Genomic DNA, 16,755 nt, shown 5'->3' with positions numbered 1-16,755 from the left:
ATTTGATTGTGCAATATACTACAGTTCATGTAATAATGGAAAATACTGGTTCTAGTTATATAGTGATAAATCATAAACATAATTGCATGTAGGAAGATATTTGATTTCTATGCATGTAATGCTAATCCAATGGATATCTAGAAGATCAAACCTCTCCTGGCGGCCCACTGTCCTGCGTATCTTCTATCTACCCTTGCTGCTTGGTTAAATCAGGTGTGCTCAGCTAATCAAAAGTGCCACTGATGAGTTCAGTCAGGTAGGTAGAGCAAGGATAGACAGAAGATATGTAGGACAGTGGGCCGCCAGGAGTAGGATTGAGAAACACTGGCCTACATTACAGTACATTGTATTTATCTGTTCTTATAAAGAGTGTAGTTAATACTCCTGACCACTGGGTTGCACTGTGCACCCCATAATAGCAATCTACATAAAAAACAGTGATCGTGAGCTGTAGAAGCTACCAGACAATACCTGTGTGTTAAGAGTATTCTCTACTATTTCGCAAGTGCATTCCATTACGAATGGAAACGTAGTTGAAGCTAGCACAGAATAGTGTGATAAACAAGCATGGTAAAATGTTTCGTTTATATGGTGTAATATAAGCCATCCATCTAGAATTCACTGTTTTAAAGTGTATTTAGCACTTCTGTAATGTTTATAAGGACGTATTTGTTATTTACAAGAAGGATGGATATATTAGCGTGGGTGAAATTGAGTGAGCTAGCAGTGAACTAGTAGCTGTCATGGCTAACCACTTTTTTCCCGTTCCTTTTTAGGTTCGGATCCCTGCAACAACACCAAGAGGAGTCAGAGGTAAGTATAAAAATATATAAAGTTTATTTACTAATATCAGACCAAAAAATATTTATATCCTAAAAGAGATCTCTGCATAAAAATGAATAACGCTCTTTCCCCAATACTATTTAAAAACAAAATGTCCAGAAACAAATGTCTTTCGCATGTGAATAAAACCTCCAAGTTCATGTGGTAGAATCAGCTCTGCTCCGCCGAGTCCGATCCACAAAGTCCGGTCCACGCGTGGGCGAAATCCAGTCCGATCCTTGCAGGCACTTGCAAACCGTCAGCGACCTCCCGGTGACGTAACCCTATCCTATCAGCCAGCAAACAAGGAACCGGTTAGGGGCAATGGTGGCGTGATACAAACAGGATCTCAGCCCCTATCACACACACCACCCAAATCGCCCACTTTCCTTTGTGGAACCTGCAGACCGTGATGGTGTTTTTCTTAGAGCATCCGTCAGACAGCTCCGATTTCCCCATCGGCACACCACTCCAGCTCCCGCTGTCCAGCACATAAACTGCGCCTGGCTAGAAGAGGGCACCCTTACTCTGCCACAACAATCCACCCCAACACACTCGCACCCAATAACAAAATATGTGCGCTCCCCTTTATTCCCAGCGGGAACGAGCCCGTCGACCTCGATCTGTATCCGAGTCCGGGCTTCAGGAGGCGGAGAGCTGGCACCAATCTCGCAGGCAGAGCGGCGACTAGGAACTGCAGGATCGTAGCATTCGGCGCTTCACAGAACGGAATCCCCCGACCCCAGTAAGTCCATTTCTGTCTCTTTTTATGGGGTTCAGGAGTGGCTGACCAGCGAATGGCCTTGCAGATGTAATTAATGGTGGGAGTTCTCTAGGCAGCATGACTAGTGACATACATTTGTTATGACAGCTCACAATACAAATACGTGTAGAAAAAAAATATCACACTGTACATCATGTGCAAATCTTGTGCGAAAGAAAACAAATCTCGAGTGACAATTTGTGGTACACTGCAAACATATGTGATCACAGGTCAACATCTACCTTGTGACAGGATTCCCATGCAGTGTATCCACTGCATGGGAATCACTTTAATAAGCATAAATAGCATGTTGCTAGTGGAGGTTTAAACTGCCAGTTAATGTTTAGTTGACGATTTGAGTTTAGCCATTAGGGTTGCCACCTGTCCCGGTTTTGCGAAAGATTAATAATCTTTCCCGGGACACGAATTGTCCCGTTTTTTTGCGAAAATGTACTTCTAATTTAGAACTTCATAGTTTCAAATAAAGCCTTGTTTGGTTTCCTTCTACTGCTGTTCTGTTTTGTTCCTGGTTATGTTTATACATCGGATATACATTGGATGTTTATACAAACTTTTTATTTATTTTGTCGGTTTTGTGAAATGGGGGGAGAGACGGACGAGGAGGATGACAAAACAAAATCGGACAAGCCACCAGCGTCAAAGAAAAAACTATTTACAACTCAGACTGGTCGAAAAAAGAAAACTTTTCTGAATGGGTAAGGCCCACCCAAGGAGACCAGTTCTCCGCCACCTGTGTTTTGTGTCCAGCCAAAATTTCAGTTAAATATGAAGAAAAACAGCACTGGAAATCATGCGATAACAAAGAAGCACCAGAGTTTTGTATGAAACAAATGAAAAAAAGCTAGTCATTTTAACTTTTATGTCAAAAAAGGTTCACCAGAGGAAGACAGGATAGCAATAACGGAGCTTAGCAGTGTATACCACGGAGTGCTTCGTGGCCACAGCTACTTATCTACGGATTGTGGCAATAAAGTAAGTGCGAAAAAGAGGTGAGAAATGTCAGTGTCAGTGAGTGCAACTGTGTGAGGGAGTGCGTCTGTGTCAGGACAAATGTAGGTAAGAGAGGCAATAGGGAGTCTTACAACTGTTAACATACTATATGTGCAAATATGGTTTAATCCCCCCCCCCCCCAAAAAAAAAATAAAATAAAATAAATAATTGGTCCAAGTGTCCCGGTTTTTTTCAGAAATCAGAGGTGGCAACCCTATTAGGCATATCACAAGTGATATTAATGTAAATGATATGTATATGTCAATCTGTAACCTATGCAATAGTACTATGCAAGATATTGTTAAGGAAAATTGGGAAGTGAATGTTTTCCTTGTCAACTAATGGTGTAAGTTGATAGCATAAATTTTCTTATGAGGGTATTCCTGATTTTGCAAATGTATCAACAAGGTGTTTGAATTTGTGAAAAGGAAATTGATGTTTACGTATAATAAATCCAGTTATACTTTAAGTATTTTTGAGAAGTGTTAAGCTAATAGGTTATATCAAAAGTAATGCTTATCTGAAATTTTGAAATGTGTTATGCAAACATGTGAAAGCAGTAGTAATTTTCTAACTGAAAATGTGCATAGTGTTAAACATTGAGTGTTAACAGGTTGTTCTGAGGGCAATACTTACCTTATCTCCACAAGCAATGTTCTGTCCTGTAATGAAAGTAATTGCCTGTGCTGTAACAAAACAATAGTCATCTGGTATGCAATGGGAGACTGCAAGGGACACTTACCTGTAGTCATGTTTAAGGGGAAATGATTACCTTTGTTTATGAAGAGAAGTTAGTTTTTGCCTGTTCAGAATGTTATATGCTATACTAGACTATTCTAGTCCTCATTCCTGAGAAGTGTACCAATTTTCTGACTTCTTATTATGTAATAATCAGAAAACACAGGACAAGATGTTATTAAGCCCTTGTCCTAATGGGTGGTGAGTACTTGCCTGAAACTGCCTTGATTTTGGGAGTGGCACAGGGTTGACACGCAGTGGTTTTCAAGTGGGCACCCTCCTTTCTCAGCTTTTCATCAGTTAATCCATTACATCTCTGGGGGGCTCGACGATGACTTTTGGCATCCAAGAGTCATCCCCTGTTGTGTCTCCCCACTTTCTTGGTGTTATCTTGGGGCCCAGGGGAGGTCTTTTCACTTGATCCAAAGACATTGACTACTACTTTCTGCCACCTCTGATGCAGCTCTGATGGTTTTTTTGTTGAGTCTGACCATGGATCCCTAGCTCCTTCAGCAGTTTTGATGGTGGATGTGGCTATAAAGCCTCTGCAACTCACTTCTATAGGACAGACTATTGTTTTCCAGCCCTGTCGTTGTGCTTCTGCTGCTAGATCTGCATAGTATAGCCTCCTGTGCTTGTGTGCTTTGTCCACTGAGTCCTCCTATGGGACTGTAAGTTCGACAACATTACATTATTGGTATTTAGCAGATGCTATTATCCAGAGCAACTTATATCAATTACAGGTTTTTACATTATTGTCCATTTATACAGCTGGATATTTACTGAGGGAATTGTGGTTGAAGTACCTTGCCCAAGGGTACAGCAACAGTGCCCCAGTGGGTAATTGAACCAGCAACCTTTCGGTTACAAGCCCTGCTCCTTAACCACTATACTGCCGCCCCATCAAAGCTTAGGGCACCTGGTATTCCCAGGCAGTCTCCCATCCAAGTACTAACCAAGCCCAACCCTGCAAAGCTTCCGAGAACAGACGAGATTGTGTGTGTTCAGGGTGGTATGGCCGTAATGCGGATGGTCTGCAGCAATGTGGACCAGAACACCAAGTCAGGTCAGTGGTAACAATCTCTAGTGGGAAGACGAATTGCTTATGGACATCCACCAGCATCTTCTAATCACAGGCCATACTCAGCTACCCTGTTTCTGTCTTAGGAGGGAGATTTGTTGGTCTTTTCTCTCCATCCCGGATGAATGCCAATGGTGCATTAGTTGTTCTTAGGGGCAAGGAGGTGGTTGTCGTCTGCTTGGTCTCAGTTAGTGCTGCCAGCCTCTTGAGGATCTGGTTGTGGTGCAGAATTGCTGATAGTCTTGTCATAGGAGTCCTTGAGTGTCATCTGTAGTCTCACTTTGGAGCATTTATATTCCTCTTTGAGACCGGTGAGCGGTAGTTCAAGGACTCCTTTGCCATAAAGGCTGATGTTGCTGAGACATCCAGGGACACCAAGCCACTTCTTCATGTACGACATGATGGTTTGCTCGATCCTCTCCATGGTTGTCTGTGGGACTTCACAGACAGCGAGTGGCCACATCATCCAGGGTAGGAGTCCAATCTATAAACACCAAAGCTTCAGTTTTCTAGGCAGCAGGGTCTTGTTGATGTTCACTAGATGGCTGATGATGTGTTGCTTTACATTTACATTTACATTTATTCATGTAGCAGACGCTTTTATCCAAAGTGATGTACAAAAGTGCATATAGTAGGCGGACAGGCAAAAGGGCAAGATTTGTATAGGTCATACAATGCAGATAGTGCTAAAGCTGAGCACAAGGTCGGTGTAGCAAGCCAGAACTAATCTGATCTAGGATTACATATATTGAATACAATCACAGGGACAGTAAAGTACCACTATACTACCTAGGCAAAAACACACAATACAAGGTAAGAAATAAAACTACTAAGATTTACAAGGTCAAAGTTACGAGGTCAAAAATGGCAAGGGTGTCAGTCCAAGTAGAGTCTGAGTCCACATCTGTAGGGTTGGAGTGAGGTTATTGTTCTCAGGGTGGTGGGGAGTTCATTTCACCACTGGGGGGCGATGATGGAAAAGCGCTGTTGTGAGGAGTGTGGGCCTTTCATTCTGTTTGTGGGAGGAGCGAGGCGTCCGGATGTAGTGGATCGAAGTTGTCGAGTAGGTGTGTGGGGTCAGATGAGGTCTTGGAGGTAGGTCGGGGCAGTCTTTCTTGCAGCAGAAAAAGTGAGAGACAAGGTTTTGAAGCGGATCCTGGCTGCAATTGGGAGCCAGTGGAGGGATCTCAGTAGGGGGGTGATGCTGGAGACCTTGGGGAGATTGTAGATCAGCCTAGCAGCTGCATTTTGGATGAGCTGCAGTGGCTGAGTGGTGCAGGCTGGGAGGCCTACAAGGAGGGCATTGCAGTAGTCTAAGCAGGAGAGCACGGTGGCCTGGACAAGCAGCTGGGTGGAGTAGGTGGTCAAAAAAGGGTGGATCCTCCTGATGTTGAAGAGGAGGAATCGACAGGAGCGTGTTGTCTGGGAGATGTAGTTGGTGAAGTCCAGCCTGTTGTCAAGAGTGACTCCCAGGCTCTTCACAGAAGTGGAGGAAGTTACTGTGGTGCCGTCGTCAGTAACCGAGAGCTCTTGAAGAGGAGAGGGCTTGGCCGGGATGAACTGCAGATCGGTCCAGGTTAAGCTTGAGGTGGTTGGAAGCCATCCATCTGGAGATGTCAGCCAGGCATGAAGAGATCTTTTCGTTGACCTGGGGGGTGGAGGGAGCAAAAGAAAAGATGAGTTGAGTGTCATCAGCATAGCAGTGATAGGAGAAACCATTAATGACTGAACCAGTGGGTTGGTGTAGATGGAGAAGAGGAGAGGTCCCAATACAGAGCCCTGGGGGACACCTGTAGTGAGGCGAGTGGGTGTGGAGGTGGAGCCTTTCCAGTAGACCTGGGAAGATCTACCGGTCAGGTAGGACCTGAACCAGGAAAGGGCGGTCCCAGAGATGCCAATCTCCGAGACCTTGGCAATGGCTGGTGATTGACGGTGTCAAACGCAGTGGAGAGGTCGAGGAGGATTAGGACCAAAGGCAGGTCGGAGGCTCTAGCTGTGTGGAGGGCCTCTGTCACCGCCAGAAGTGCCGTTTCAGTTGAGTGCCCGGGTCTGAACCCAGACTGGTGGGGATCCAGGAGGTCGTGCTTGTGGAGAAAGGGAGACAGTTGGTTAAGTACGGCACGTTTAAGGGATTTAGATACAAATGGCAGGAGGGATACTGGATGGTAATTGTTCATGTCAGATGGGTCAGTTAGTTTCTGCACCTGCTCTTTGTCTGTGGGGCTGGCATTGTACCACCTACCGAGGCCTTTGACAGGCTGTTCGGACACTATTGGAATTAGGTCAGAGTCTGAATTAAGTATAAAATTGCTGAGAACAGATGTCTCACTATGGCAGTGTTTAATGTAGTTGGGGCCAGTCTGTAAAGTTCAATTTATAATGGCTTCATTTGATAAACCATTAAAAACCTTGTTAAAAATGTATTGGGAGTAGGATCCGGAGAGCAGACTGAGGGGTTTGTGCTTCAAGCGTAGTAGTGTCTCTGCATCAACTAGAGCAAAGTATCTGATGATACCTTCACATAATGAATACGACAGCCTAATATGGATAAAATAAGAACACCTTGCATGCCTTATAGCCCTATTGTAACTAGCAATATGTTCTTTAAGAATATCATAGTAAACCTGTAGCTGTGTCTCTCTCCATTTCCGTTCAGCTTTACAGCAGTTTCTTTTCAGCAGTTCTTAGACCTTTGGAAAAAAACAAATACAGAGTGTGCCCTTGTTTTTGCGCTGACCCAGTAGCATGTTTTATAAAATCAAAGAATGGCATTATGCCATCTGTTCCTAGCAAGGTTTCTGTTAAAACAGTGAAATCAGGTTTGTGCTGTTCATTCTGATCGTGAACTAAGAATGTTTTGTTTCTTAAGGACATTACATTCAGTTATGCAAGTATGACCTGGTTAAAAGCAGGCACTGTTTTCAAAAGGGGTCATCTCTGTAGTGGTATTTTAACAAGTTACTTGTATTAATTCCATATAGGATGTGTGGATAAATGATTGATTACTGTGATTGGAGAAAAAAAACTTTGCACCACTCTTTCTGCTAGTTGTTTAGGGAAGCTAGTGGCTGAACATCCTTGCCTGAAACACAGTATGTCAGGGCTCAGGCAGGGACTCAAGCGCAGGCAGCGAAGACTGGTACACGATTAATTTGTGTGTGTGTGGGGGGGGGCAGAGACTGTGGGGAGCTTGTTCAGTGGGAGAAGGTGTCCTCTGCTTCTCCTAGCCATAATCTCCACAGGCCCCACTGCTAAAGCACTAAGCTGTGCGGTACAAGCAGCACGTTCTACCTGGTCATCAAGAAGCGTAGTCTCAAAGGGCTTCCTAATTTCTGCTGCTTAGGGTAATGTCCACAGAGGAGCGTTGCAGGGAGCGAGTATGCCATAGTTCAATTCAATTCAATTCATTTTTATTTGTATAGCGCTTTTTTACAACACAAGTTGTCACAAAGCAGCTTTACATTGTTCCCAGGCCTGAGACCCCCTGAGAGCAAGCCTAAGGCAACAGTGGCAAGGAAAAACTCCCTATCAGGAAGAAACCTTGAGCAGAACCAGGCTCATAGGGGGGGCCCATCTGCTTCTGGCCGGCAGTGGGCAGATAGAGTTACAGACAAGTTATGCAATGTACTTTAAGACATTTATGATTGACAGACAATAACAGCAGAGTTATTATAAGAATGTCTCCTAGGATGTCCAGTTCTTGGAACGCAGTTGGCTTTGATGGGCAGGGCAGCGAGGTAGCAGGACTGGAGAACAGGATGAGACGCTTGGGCTATAGCTCCGGACAGGAGCCCGGAGCAGGGATAGGAAGCAAACAGAAAACAGTGGTTAGTGGATGATAAGAATGGCAGGGATGTAGAACAGAGAGGCAGGAGAGGAGGGGCAGAGAAAAAGGTGTGCAACAAGGAAAGACCCCGGCAGGCTAACATTATGGCAGCATACCTAGGGGACGGGAGGCAAGGGACCGGCATAGTCATGAGGGCGACCCTAAGACAGTCAACACCAGATCACGGCACAGGGTCCATGAAAGCAATGACCACTTAGTCCACCAGAGACTCTATGATCCACGCCAGCACCAGGCCATGTCCCTCAGCTGAAGGATTTACTATATAGATATGTTTTGAGCCTAGACTTAAAGGTGGAGAGAGAGTCTATTCCCCGAATCTCGGAGGGTAAGCTGTTCCACAGGAGAGGGGCTTGATAGGAAAAGGCTCTACTACAGTAGTTTTGCCCACTCATGGAATGGTGAGAAGCTCGGCATTTTGGGAGCGAAGGGCTCTCTGCGGAAGATATGGGTGAAGAAGGTCCTTAAGATGGGGGGGGGGGGGGGCAAGCCCATTTAAAGCCTTAAATGTAAGTAAGAGTATTTTAAAAACGATCTGGTATTTAATAGGTAGCCAATGGAGAGAAGCCAGAACTGGGGTGATGTGCTCAAAGCGTTTAGTTTTAGTTAAGATTCGAGCAGCTGCATTTTGCACCAGCTGAAGGGGTTGACAAGAGGGCATTACAGTAGTCTAATCTGGATGTTACAAAGGCGTGGATTAGTTTTTCAGCGTCGTTAATTGATACGATTTTCCTGATTTTAGCAATATTTCTCAGATGGAAGAAGGCAGTCCTAGAGGTGTTAGTTATGTGAGTTTCAAAAGAGAGCTCGGGATCAATAACAACACCAAGGTCTTTCATGGCTGCACTTGGGGCAAGGGAGACACCATCAAGGTCCAGTGTAAAATGAGTGAGTTTGCTCCTGATTGAATTTTGGCCTATGACCAATATTTCGGTATTGTCCTGGTTAAGGAGGAAAAAGTTTCGGGCCATCCAATTATTTACATCTGTTAGGCAGGCCTCCATGTTTGAAATATTCAGAGGGACATCAGGTTTGACTGATATGTATAACTGAGTGTCATCCGCGTAACAGTGGAAATTAATGTCATGTTTACGGATGATATCGCCAAGAGGCAACATGTATAATGAGAAGAGCAGAGGTCCAAGCACAGATCCTTGAGGTATACCATATCTTACTCTGGAACGAGCGGAGGATTCGTTGTTAATGGAGACAAGCTGATATCGTTCTGATAGATAAGACCTAAACCAAGATAGGTCTTGTCCACTTATGCCAACCAGGTTTTCGAGGCGGTCAAGGAGGATACAATGATCGATGGTATCAAAGGCTGCACTTAGGTCTAGCAGCACAAGAAGAGAGATACAGCCATTGTCACAGGAGAGTAGAAGGTCGTTGAGCACTTTCAGGAGAGCGGTTTCCGTACTGTGGCGAGGCCTAAATCCAGACTGGAAAACTTCCAAAATGTTGTTAGAGTGTAAAAAGGCACAGAATTGCTTTGATACTGCTTTTTCCAGAATTTTTGAGAGGAATGGAAGGTTCAAGATGGGCCTATAGTTTGACAGGTCATTGGGATCAAGATTAGGCTTTTTCAGAATAGGCTACTTTAAACGGCTGAGGTACGTGTCCAGACAGAAGAGAGGCGTTGATAAGATTTAATAGCGGTGTGCCAATTGCAGGCAGTAGCTGTTTTAGGAAGCCAGTTGGTATGGGGTCAAGTTGGCTGGTAGAGTTATTAGATGAATTGATAAAAGAAGAAAAGTCGCTAAATTCAATGGGTGTAAAAGAGTCAAAGCGCGAGGCGGGCCTAATAGACATGCCTACATAATCTGGAATGGGACTGGCCAGGGAGGAGCCAGAAGTTGATGAGAATTTTCATATTGTGTCTCTTATCTTTAAGATTTTACTATCAAAGAAGTTCATGAAGTCATTGCTACTATAAATTGCTGGTATGGTAGGGTTAACTGATGCAGGACTCTTGGTTAATCTGGCGATAGTGCTAAACAGGTACCTAGGATTGTCCTTGTTTCTCTCAATAAGGGTAGAGAAATATTTGGATCTGGTAGCTGTGAGGGCATGCTTGTAAGTTAGGAGACTTTCCTTCCACGCCAGGAGGAAAAACCTGTAATTTGGTGGAGCGCCATTTTCTTTTTTCGAGTTTTCACGTAGCTTGTTTGAGAGCACGAGTATGGTCGTTATACCAAGGTGCTAGCTTCTTGTCTGTGATTTTCTTCCTTTTGAGGGGAGCAACGGCATCCAGAGTTTTATGCAAAGTAGAGTCGATACTGTCCGCGAGTAGATTAATTTCAGTTGAGCTATGGTTTGAACATAAACTAGAGGAGATTTCGTTGTGCAGGTAGTATGATGTAGGGAGCTCGTCGATAGAGGCATTTGCTGTAAGAGAGCAAAACGTGCACCTGGAAGAAAATCTAGGCTCCGAGTATGTGAAGCACGTTAGTGGTAAATTGAAAGAGATGAGATAGTGGTCGGATAACACAGGATTGTGTGGCATAATTTCCACCTGGTTAATGTCTGCTCCATATGTGAGGACCAAATCAAGAGTATGGTTGCGGTAATGTGTGGGTTTGTCCACAGCTTGATAGAGTCCAATGGATTTGATTTGACAAAAATGCTGTTCTGAACAGGTCATGTTCATTATCCATATGCACATTAAAGTCGCCTACTATTACAGCTTTTTCTGTATTGACGACCAGGTCAGATAAAAAATTGGCAAATTCCGATAAGAAAACACTGTAAGGGCCAGGTGGCCTGTAAACTATTACAAGGGTAAATAGCTGAAATGCAGTCTTGTCAGGATGTGCAAAGCTAAGTACTAAGAGTTCAAATGAATGGAAGTTGTAGCCAGGTTTAAGGGTGGCACAGAGTTTGGAGCTGTGTACAGCAGCAACGCCGCCACCTCTACCAGTAGGTCGAGGGACCTGGTGATTACAGTAACTGGGAGGAGTTGATTCGTTGAGAGCAACAAAGTCATTAGGTTTAAGCCATGTTTCAATCAGGCATAAGATATCAAACTGGTGGTCAGTAATCAATTCGTTTATTAATAAAGCTTTAGGTTGTAGCAATCTGATATTTATTAACCCAATCTTAAGGATCATTTGTCTACAGGTAGTACTTTCAGGTTTGTCAGACTTAATTTTTATCAAATTATCAGCACAAATGCCCCTACTGGATGTTTTTAAGAAGTTTGGGACGGAGGGTCGTGGAACAGACACTGTCTCTATGGGATTTTTAAGTGGTGGTTCCAGGGAAAAAGCAGACATCTGTGTAGGACAGAAAGTCTGCTACCTGGCCTTGGCCCTGATAAGTCAAGGTTTAGAGGAATTCAGACTATAATCCCTGTTTCTAGAGATGATAGCTGCACCCTCCCTCGAGGGGTGGATGCCATCTCGTTTAAAAAGACCAGGCCTCCCCCAAAACTTGTGCCAATTATTTATAAAACCCACTTTGTTAGAGGGGCACCATTCAGACAACCAACGATTAAGTGACGTTAATCTGCTATAGATCTCGTCACTGCGCCGCATGGGGATGGGGCCAGAGAAAATTACTGAATCCAACATTTGTTTGGCAATCCTACACACCGATTTAATAGTTAACTTTGTTACTTCCGATTGCCTCATGCGAACATCGTTAGTGCCGACGTGAATAACAATTTTTGAGTATTTCGCTTTACTTTTACCTTTAGCTTTAGCCAGCACTTTCAAATTGGCTTCAATGTCGGAAGCTCTGGCTCCAGGAATGCAATTGACTATGGTCGTTGGTGTCTCTACGTTCACGTTTCTAAGAATAGAATCGCCAATAATCAGGGCTCTTTTAACAGGTTTCTCAGCAGGTGTGTTACTGAGGGGAGAGAATCTGTTGGAAACGTGAACCGAGGGTTGGTGGTGCACCGGGGGCTTGCGCTTGCGTCTATTTTCTCGAACCGTAACCCACTCGCCTTGCTGCGAAGGCTCTGCCGGGGTTGAACTAGGGGAAAGGCTAATTGACGCATCCGGTACTGAAAAGGATTCAATAAACTTTTCACTTGCTTTAATCTCATATAAGGTGCGGATGCGTGCTTCTAATTCTGCTACCTTCTCCGTCAACCTAGCGTAAAGCTCGCATTTAACACAGGTGAAGTTGGTAGTAATGGCGGAGAAGGAATAACTAAACATGTTGCACACAGAGCAGGGGAGACAGCGAGAGTGAGGAGAGCTAAGGATTGGAGAAACAGAGCTGCGAGAAGCCATCGTACGTAACTAGTGGCTACTTATGTCTGTAGTTTTTGTGAGGGTGTCGAAATCGGCGAGTACTCCGGGTTTGGGTCCTGGCTGGGTCCTAACCGATCGGCGTCTTGCGTCTGGCGTTCGGGGAACGAGCAACAGGAAGTGCGGAGGACGAAACAGGTGAGGAGCAGCAGGTAGCGAGCGAGAGCGTCTGGAGCGAGAGCGAGAGCGTCTGGAGCGAGAGCGAGAGCGAGAGCGTCTGGAGCGATAGCAGATAGCTCTCTTTCCACTGGCTGCATCCATGACACAAGACACTAGGTCCAGAATGAGATGAATATCTACTGAGTGTGGGTGCACAGCTTACAGGTCGTGTTGTGCTTTGCTTGGCTTCATTTGGCCATGGCAGTCATGGATTTCCCCACAGGGCAGCAGGTAGCAGCAGGCCAAAGCTCCCTGATGGTATCTGTACATCTCTCTCTCACAGTGGGCAGTTGAATCACAGAGCAGTGGGTTAGTAAATAAATGAAGTAAATTAATAAATAAATAGCAGGAATTCTCAAATAAATGACAAAGAATTAAATAAGCAAACAAATAAATGAATGGCTGTGAGAAACTGAAAACTTCACATTTGCAGGAAAATGTAACCCTAACCCTAACCCTAAAGTTTAACAGTACAAAATGAGAGGACAGCCATATAAAACTACTACCTGCTATATATAGGGAAAATGCATGTTCTCCACGACACATTCTGAGAATGCAATGAAATGCAATGTGTTGTAATGTATATCGAGAAGCAGTTCCTCTTCTGTTAAGGACTGCGTTAGGTGTTGGTTCCTCACTGGTGTGCATGTGACAAGGGGTGGTTTGGCTTCATATCCTGAGTTGTGTACCTGCTTGACAGAAGACCCAGTGAAGCTGGTGTTGGCAGGAGGAAGGAGACAGCAGCCAACAACCCCCTGAACATTACGGGAGCCAGCAGCAGTCCGGGCAAGCTAAAAGAGATATTCAGGACATCAGAGGATTTCTGAGGGTTTTTTTTTTTTACTGATGGAGTCTTCAGCTCCCAGAGTGGGGAAGTTATTGTTATTGTGTGTGTGGAATGGGTGTCATTTTACTTGACCAACGCTGCAGCAGGCTGGGCATTGCTGCACTGTGAGGGGGTGTGCGTGCTAGGGGTAGGCCTGTTTTCACTAGTGATAGTAATACATGTTAACTCCTGTGCGGGGTCTGTCATTACAATACATTATGTCATTTAGCAGATGCTCTTACCAAAACGACTTCCAAATAAGTGCATCACAATGCTAAGAGTAGTTATCGAGAAGTACAAGAAGAGGTCAGTAACATACTGGGTTAAGTGCTAAACTAGTGTAGAGTTATTTTTTTTGATAGAAAATAGGGATAGATAAAATATAAAGAGAGGAAGGTAGACTAGAGAAGGCAGGCTGCCGTTTTGTGTTTCATGGATTGCTAATAAATCATGTCTAAAACAAAATAAAATAATTCTACTTTCATTGCCACTTATCTGCACTTGCATTTTGGTATGCCGATAAGTGGTGAGCCTGTATCCTGGAAAATGGAGAGGGGGGCTTTTTCAGGTCCACCAGGCTTGTGACATAAAATTAAATGTACTCACATCTTGGATGTCTAGATAAGTTTAACTACTGGCTGTCATAAATGTTAATGTAGTCAAATATTTTACAAATGGATAAGAGCATCTGTTAGTGACTTAGTGTGGATGTAATGCAGAACATGGGTTATCTGTAAAAAACATTTGCACAGCCAGGAAATTTGATGGATGAATGCAGCAATGCTTTGAATGCCAGGTGTATTTTCCATGGCATGGCAATCTGTTGCCTTGCTGAGATTCTTTGCATCCCTATGTTTTGAGCTGCCACTTGATAACAAGTGCAGCCTAGGGCTGTTTGTGTCACTGTTGAAACAGAGTTATCACTGTATGGATTTTTCAGACTGCTGAAATTGTATTATAACCTCATGAGTGAAGTGATATATATATATATATATATATATATATATATATATATATATATATATATATATATATATATTATACCGTTGATCTACAATTTGCACACTATCAGATGCTCTTATTCACTCTAATATCTATTAGTTCCCTCAGAAATGGTGATGCCACATCTGGAGTGTGACAATTCCAAAGAATTACCAAGCCTTTACACATTTCAAACAAGAAAATACAATGACATATTGCTCCTTTTAGAATATTTTCTAGAAGTAGACATGTATGCAAGGTGATTCCCAGTATTTATGTACAAAGGTGTAATTTAAACAAAAAGTTGTTCACAAAAAAGAATATTTTCTAGAGGTAAAAGTTATGAAAGCATAAGAGTCCTGTTGAAAATTTGACAAGAAGATTTGCCTAGTAGAATTAAATGGATAGGTGTGTGCCTGCAGGGAAGACTGGTTAGATGAAAGTGGTGCAACAGCATCACAAGGAGGGTGTGATTGACAGGTGCAACAAGAAAAATTGTCACAGGTGCGGTGACATTTATTATGAGGTCCACTGTACACCAAGGGAGGGGCACGCGAGTTTCCATGATTACATACATCAGTAGAGTATGACGTTCAGGTGAATTCATCATCAAAATATGCTCCATAACCACTTACAGGGAGACATTAAAGATATTTACAGGCTTAAAGCCAGAAGCCAGAAGGGATCAATGATATTAAAACAAACTTGCTCCTCAGCACCTTTCCCAGAAAGCCTAGCTGTCACCCACCATTTTAGTTGGTATGTGTTTACATGTCTAGGCAATAAAATTTTGTTTCATTTGAAGTGTGCATGAGGTGTGGTTTCCAGGGTTACAGGGTTGTAGCCTGTCCTACCAGTTTGTAGTCACCGACTGTGAAGCATTCCTCTGGTCTGTCCTACCCTCAGCACCTAACCATGGTTAAGAAGGTAGAACTGATGTGATTGTTACACAAATACTACAAAAGCAAAAGGAGAGGAAAACCACAAATAGTATATAGTATTATAGTAGTAGTAAATAGTATATGCAGTATGTGGAGTAACCTATATTACAAGTGAAACCGCTAATGAACTGTAGTACATGTCTGTGGTAACACAGTATATCGATCACAGTACAAATACCACATACAGTTCCATACACCTATAAAAAGCTTATGGTAGATGATGCCAAAAAATAAAAATATAATGGAAAGCTACTTTTTTCATTATATTATTACAAATATGTCTTTATGTGTGTGTACATATGTTAATGCCCTAAGGGCACTAGAAGTATTGAATATTGGCATGCATCAGTTACCAATCATATTCTTACCATTAATTCTTGTTCAGGAAACATCATGTCCTAACAATGATGATGATTATTGTTATTTACAATACAATTACAAAATTATAGAATTACCCTCTGATACCACCTCCATACACACAGGAAAATGCAGACACATGCACTGATACATGAATATGTGCGCACACACGCACGCACACACACACACACACACAGTGAGCACACTGCTCTTCAGTCACAGCACCTGTAGTGTGCAACCAGGAAGCTGTATGCTCCAATGCAAGCGTGACAGTTCTGTTCAAAGTACTGCACTTAAAACAGAGGGAAGAAGGAAAATGTACCAAAACAAATCATTTGTCTTTAAAATCAAACACCACACTAATAAACAGGAACCAGTAGCTCAACCACCAACTCCAAAGTTTCACACCTGTGTTTAATATGCTTCTGATCTGTCAGATTAGCCAATGACTGGTCTCACAGACATGCTCCTCACTAACAAACAATTGACCAATTTAAATTATGCTAGTGAAATTTATATGTTGAAATTCACACAGGAACCTGTAATATACATTCACGTAGAAACCTAACTTGAAATAAAACATTGCACACTTAAAAGCAGTCGATTTCAGAACTGCCCCTTCACAGTAGTGTGGGAAGCTGCTCTGATGCTATATGCCTGCCAGTGAGGTGAGTGACGTCTGTATTGATGGCACTCTGTGTGGGGACTGAAAGGCTGTTGTTAGGGACTTGTTGTCCCAAGTTTCCCAGCTGTCAGATTCCCTTGTTATCACACTGGTCTCTTTTTTCACTTATACTAGATTGATTCTCTGCATGCAATTCAAAAGCATAGGTCATGAATCTCACATTCTTGTTGAGACTTACATTTGAAGTAAAATTGGAAGTGCAAACTTTTAGGGTTGCTTACTTCATCTAGCCATTATAGGATTTCTAAACAATAAAAAAACTTACTTTAATTTCAATATTCCTTTTT

The 16,755-nt window shown here is 43.2% G+C and overlaps 1 long non-coding RNA gene and 1 pseudogene across 2 annotated transcripts; one reads left to right on the top strand and one right to left on the bottom strand.

The window, feature by feature from the left end:
- Positions 1–486: 486 nt before the first annotated feature.
- On the top strand, positions 487–2,951 carry LOC118785090. 2 transcript variants are annotated; one of them, XR_005005260.1, is made up of 5 exons: positions 487–570; positions 777–813; positions 1,421–1,567; positions 2,198–2,301; positions 2,478–2,951. It is a non-coding gene; the product is annotated as an uncharacterized LOC118785090 (long non-coding RNA). The 2 variants fall into 2 exon arrangements; XR_005005259.1 differs by lacking the exon at positions 2,478–2,951 and having other exon boundaries at positions 2,198–2,342.
- A 1,291-nt stretch (positions 2,952–4,242) lies between these two features.
- LOC118785287 lies at positions 4,243–4,361 on the bottom strand (annotated as a pseudogene).
- Between the last annotated feature and the right edge of the window lie 12,394 nt (positions 4,362–16,755).

Source organism: Megalops cyprinoides, chromosome 10 (assembly GCF_013368585.1).
Source record: "Megalops cyprinoides isolate fMegCyp1 chromosome 10, fMegCyp1.pri, whole genome shotgun sequence".
Lineage (NCBI taxonomy): Eukaryota > Metazoa > Chordata > Actinopteri > Elopiformes > Megalopidae > Megalops > Megalops cyprinoides.
Note: the sequence above shows the minus strand (reverse complement) of the source record. Positions and strands in the feature narration are given on the sequence as shown.